The sequence below is a fragment of the Apium graveolens genome, chromosome 9 (assembly GCF_009905375.1).
Source record: "Apium graveolens cultivar Ventura chromosome 9, ASM990537v1, whole genome shotgun sequence".
Classification (NCBI taxonomy): Eukaryota; Viridiplantae; Streptophyta; class Magnoliopsida; order Apiales; family Apiaceae; genus Apium; species Apium graveolens.
Genome location: NC_133655.1, coordinates 266,741,500 through 266,747,499, shown reverse-complemented (window position 1 = coordinate 266,747,499; position 6,000 = coordinate 266,741,500). Strand labels below are relative to the sequence as shown.

General features: G+C 39.6%; 1 non-coding gene across 1 annotated transcript; it reads left to right on the top strand.

The window, feature by feature from the left end:
* Positions 1 to 3,057: 3,057 nt before the first annotated feature.
* LOC141688312 (small nucleolar RNA R71) lies at positions 3,058 to 3,164 on the top strand. Its single transcript, XR_012561762.1, has one exon. It is a non-coding gene; the product is annotated as a small nucleolar RNA R71 (small nucleolar RNA).
* The last annotated feature ends 2,836 nt before the right edge of the window (positions 3,165 to 6,000 follow it).

The window sequence follows — 6,000 nt, the reverse complement described above, 5'->3', positions numbered from 1 at the left end:
ATCAAAAGTTTATAAAGAGAATAGACAATAAACGCATTATGACTCACAACACCTCCTTTCTACTAGAGTTATACAAGGATTCACACTATTATTGAACACATAGCAAAGATGCTTATTTGATTGTGCAATGAATGAGGTCCCAAAAGACTTATACAATAATACCCATGTAGCGAGCGTTAGGTTAGTGAATCCCAGACTATAAAAGCCTTAGGTCACTAGGCACAAAGTCCCCTAAAACTTAATAACTCGAGTATTAAAGAGCTCACTCTTGATCAATTATGCATAAACACATACTTTTTTCTTTCTTTTTTTTTCTTTTTTTTTTCTCTTTTCTTTTTTTTTCAACAATTTCTGAATGAGTGCGTTTCGCTCCATCTCATTCAACCCTAGACTACTCATAAAAATATGAGCCGGCTACTAGCCATTTGACACCTAGCCTTACAACAACTAGCAATGAAATCCAAGTTTTTCTCCAGATAAAAAAAATCAGTGTTTTTACGTCATTACGAGAATATCACAAATTCTAAATATAACCAAGTGATTAAATCTCAACAACAAACAAGTATGATCATGATCTAGATCAAAAGCAACCCTAAAAGAATTTGTGAAAATATTTATTTCTGGCATGCAAATCAATTCATTAAGACTTAAACATCCCTCTATTCCTCATCACCACACTCAAATCAACATCAACTTATCCAATATCATAGTTCATCTTAAGGGATCATGCAAAATATGCATGCAAATGCAACTATATGAAATTACATAAAAACAAACAAATATGTCCTAAATGAACAATCATACAAAAATATGAATGAACTACAACTAAACATGCAACATGAATCTATATGAATCTATATGGACACACACTACTAATCCTTACATTATCACCCCCAAACTTAAAATTTTCAATGTCCTCATTGAAGGCAATAATAAGGATTTCAGGCATACCTAATTAGCGGGAGATTCACCCTCGTCGGGTGGAGGATCAGGTGGCCAATCAACCTCGCCACTAGTGTCTCGGAAAATAGTACCGAAAGCGTGTGTCAAATCTTCAGCAAAATGACGGTGAATGTCGTGCATGGCCTCCATATGCCTAATTACTCGCCTGTACTGCTCGTCACCAAACCAGTCCTATCAACTACCTGCTGCACATGAGAAGAACCCTCTATAGGCACTGGAGGATCCGTTCGGCTACCCTCTACATCATCAAAGATATATCCCAACCCCTTGTCAGGGGGTGCACCTAAGAATGAATAACTCAAGTGATTTGGTAGTGGGTTGAGCTCAAGTGTAGGAGCATCTTCAATAGACGACTCGAGACGATCCTGAGAAATTTTCAGCTCTGCTAACCCAAGAGAATCGAATGGCACATCCAACTTCCTCTTCCACAGAGGTGCATTCAAAACCTGAATTTGCTCTACTTTAAAGCACTCCTCTTTAGCTGTGGGTAATTTTATTTCCTTGAACACATTGAAAGTGACCTTCTGATCATGAACCTTCATCGTAAGCTCTCCTTTTTGCACATCGATCATAGTTCGGCCTGTAGCCAAGAATGGTCTTCCCAAGATAATGGGAATCTTCTTATCTTCCTCGAAATCAAGAATTACAAAGTCAGCAGGGAAGAAGAGTTTATCCACCTTGACCCAGACATCCTCCACTATACCTCGTGGATAAGCGATGGAACGGTCAGCTAGTTACAATGACATGTACGTTAGTTTCGGCTCAGGCAGACCAAGCTTCTTGAAGATAGATAAGGGCATCAGATTGATGCTAGCTCCTAAATCACATAAACACTTGTCGAACGACAAGTTTCCGATGGTGCAAGGAATAGTGAAGCTTCCAGGATCTTTAAGCTTCGGAGGCAACTTCTGTTGCAGCACAGCACTGCATTCCTCCGTTAGAGCAACGGTCTCTAAGTCATCGAGCTTCACTTTCCGAGAGAGAATACCTTTCATAAACCTCACATAGCTAGGCATCTGTTCAAGAGCTTCAGCGAAAGGTATGTTGATATGAAGTTTCTTGAACACCTCCAGAAACTTCTCAAACTGCTTATCCAGCTTTTTCTTCTGCAGCCTTTTAGGAAAAGGAGGCGGAGGATAAATCTGTTTCTCCCCTGTATTACCCTCAGGAGGAGTGTGTTCCACAGTAGTCTTCCTTGGTTCCACCTCTACTTCCTTCTGCACATCTTCTTCAGCCAAAACTTCAGATTCTGGAACTTGAGACTTTTCAGGCTCTTCGTCTTGCTGAACTTGGGGGCTTGCGACCTTTCCAGACCTTAAGGTGATGGCGTTCACCTGTTCTTCAACTTCCCTCTTGCCTGGATTTGTTTCTGTATCACTAGGAAGCGTTCCTGGTGGTCGATTCAATAAGGCATTAGCAATTTTCCCTATTTGGTTCTCCAAAGTCTTGATAGAAACAACTTGGCTTTGGCATATAAGAGCCTGGTTTTTGCACATAAGCCTCAACTCCTCTAATTCAGATTTTTCATTCGAAGATAGACCTGCATCATGAGTTTGTTGTTGAAGTTGGAGTTGTTGCTGAAAACCAAGAGAGTTGAACAGCTTATTTCCAAACGGCTGGAATGGCTGTTGTATCACATTCTGATTGTTGCTCCAGCTGAAGTTAGGATGATTCCAGTTGTCAGGATGATAAGTGTCTGGAACTGGTTGTTGCGATCTCTGAAAGTTGCTCACAAACTGAGCTGAGTCGCTAGATATAGCGCATTGCTCTGTCGCATGCGGACCTGCACACAGCTCACAAACATTAATTATCTGCTTAACACCATAGTTAGCCAGAGAATCGATCTTCATAGACAACGCCTTTAGTTGAGCAGTGATAGCCGTAGCTGTATCCACCTCAAGTACTCCTGCTACCTTGCCCTGTGGACATCTCTGGGTTGGATACTGATATTCATTAGCAGCCATCAGTTCAATTAGATCATAAGCTTCCTTATAGCTCTTTGCCCATAATGCTCCGCCTGATGCTGCATCGAGCATGGGTCTGGACTGTGCTCCCAACCCATTGTAAAAAGAAGTGATGATCATCCAATCAGGAATTCCATGATGAGGACACTTCCTAAGCATCTCCTTGTAGCGCTCCCAAGCTTCACTTAGCGATTCTCCCGTTTGCTGCGCAAATTGAGTAATAGCGTTTCTGATTGCAGCTGTCTTCGCCATAGGGAAGAATTTAGTAAGGAATTTCTGAGCAAGATCCTCCCAAGTAGTAATCGAACCAGCTGGTAGAGAGTGTAACCAGCTCTTAGCCTTGTCCCTTAGAGAGAATGGGAACAGTCTCAGCTTCACAGCATCTTCAGAAACACCGTTAAACTTGAAGGTGTCGCATATTTCAATGAAATCCCTAATGTGTGTATTGGGATCTTCCGTTGGAGAACCCCCAAACTGGACTGAAGTCTGTACCCATTGAATTATGCTAGGCTTGTTCTCAAAGGTATTAGCTGTGATAGCTGGCCGGACAATACTAGATTGAATATCATTGATCTTGGGTTGAGAAAAATCCATCAAGGCTTTCGTTCGTGCTGCTGGATCTCCCATTGTAATGAATACCTGAAACACAAACAAATAAACTGTGAAAGTAAAAGAATCCGAGTCAGTGAACTTTAACGACCACTGATGACAAGCACATAAACTAAAAATTAACACCGAGTCCCCGGCAGCGGCGCCAAAAACTTGTTAGGGCGAAAACACGCGCTAATATTCACGCAAGTATACGCGTTCGCAAGTAGTATAAGATATAAATCAGATTCGTTCCCACAGAGACTGGTTTAGGTTAAGTTCAATTTATGTACCTATGCAACAATGTATGGTTATCGCTCAATGCTAAGATAAATAACAAATTGGGTTTTTATTAAACTAAGAGATTATACTATATAACATTAACTAAGAGAATTGAGGTTGAATTACTATATATGACAAACATGGGATCCTAACTTCATTAAATACTTCATTCAATAGCCTTATTATTCTTAACCTTAGCATGTGATGGTGATGACACTAATCAGATAACACGAAACAGATAAACGCCAACTTTCATTGCACGAGTACCATTCTACCAGACATCCACAAAAGAGATAGAAGCTGAATAGGCACCAATTATATTGAGACCCTATATGTCTATAGAATTTGACAACATAACAGTTTAAGCACAAGTTATCTATCTTGATTACATAGGGCAAGTAAAACGGTTAGAGTTACCTATGAATCATGTATACACATACATGATCCTATGCTAGCATGGCAAGTTCTAAACCTCTATATTCACTGTCGCTTCAATAGAGATTAACACGCTATCTTATATGTTAGCTACGCACATAAGACGAATAAGCACAACCAATACTAGGAAATCATATAATCACCACATACCAAGATATCGAAACAATTAATTATTGAAATCCATAAGTAAATCCGCTAGAATCCCATGACAACGATTAGCTCATAATCAAACTCATCGTCACCATGGGTTCCAATGAAAGCATGGTATAAACAAGGTCTTAATAAACTAAATAATAATCAAAGTACGAATAAACGAGATCTAGGTTCAACAAGAACGAAAACGAGCATCTAAAGTTACAACTAATTCAAAGAATCACAAGTTGAAAACAAGATCTTCTTTTTCGGAGTTGTTCTGTGCTTCTAGGTCTTCTCCTTGGTATCCCAATCTTTCCGGATGATGAAAACCCTTTTTTTAAGTATATATACGCCCCTAGTGGACCTGGACCCTTAAAATCGTCAAATTCTACTCAAAAAAGGCTTTTTCAGCGAAATCAGCGACCAGCCGCGCCCTGAGCGGCCGCTCAGCTCTCCTGAGTGGCCGCTCAGCTCTCTGAGCGGGCGCTCAGCTCTCTGAGCGGGCGCTCAGCTACTGACTGGGAAAAATATTCTGATGAATCTTGTTTTGACCATAACTTGAGTTCTACTCGTCAGAATTAGGCGATTCAACTGCCCACGCGAAGCTATTGAGATTATCTACAACTTGACAATGGCCTTGGCTTCCAATTCTGATCACTTTTCATCATATTTCCTTTAAAAGCTCTTTTCTTCATTTAACTGATACCTGAAATGCAATAACACAAAAACACATCAAAATACCAACAACTTGAGTCCAAAACACCAATTTAAGCTTGTAATAAAGCATTCCAAGTGGATATAAAATCCACTTATCAATCATCCCTCTATAGCTTGAGATATCTACACTCTTGCCCTTTTTATCTTCATCCAACTTTGTTGCAGTAGACATAGGTGTAGATGCAGGTGAACAATCAACCATTCTAAACTTTTTCAAGAGATTCTTGACATATTTAGTTTGGCTGATGAAGATACCATCACTTTTTTGGCTGACTTGAAGTCCAAGGAAGTAACTCAGTTCCCCCATCATACTAATTTCATATTTACTTTGCATAAGCTTGGAGAATCTTTGGCACAGCTTCTCATTAGTAGAACCAAAAATGATATCATCCACATAGATCTGAACTAGGATCATATCTTCACCATATTTCTTGTAGAAGAGAGTCTTGTCTATGGTTCCTCTAGTAAAACCATGCTTCAATAGGAAATCTGAAAGTGTGTCATACCAAGTTCTAGGTGCCTTTTTTAGTCCATATAGAGCCTTGAGTAACTTATACACAAAATTTGGAAATTTTGGATCCTCAAAGCCAGGAGGCTGTTGCACATAAACTTCTTCTTCTAGCTCACCATTCAGAAAGGCACTTTTGACATCCATTTGATACACTTAAAAAATTGAATGTGCAGCAAATGCTAGAAAAATTCTTATAGCTCCAAGTCTTGCAACAGGAGCAAAAGTTTCATCATAATCAATTCCTTCTTCTTGTGAGTAGCCTTTTGCAACCAACCTTGCTTTGTTTCTGGTAACTATACCATTTTCATCCATTTTGTTCCTGAACACCCATTTTTTCCCAATAATGCTTCTGTTCTTTGATGCAGGAACTAACTTCCAGACTTTGCTTCTTTCAAACTGATTCAA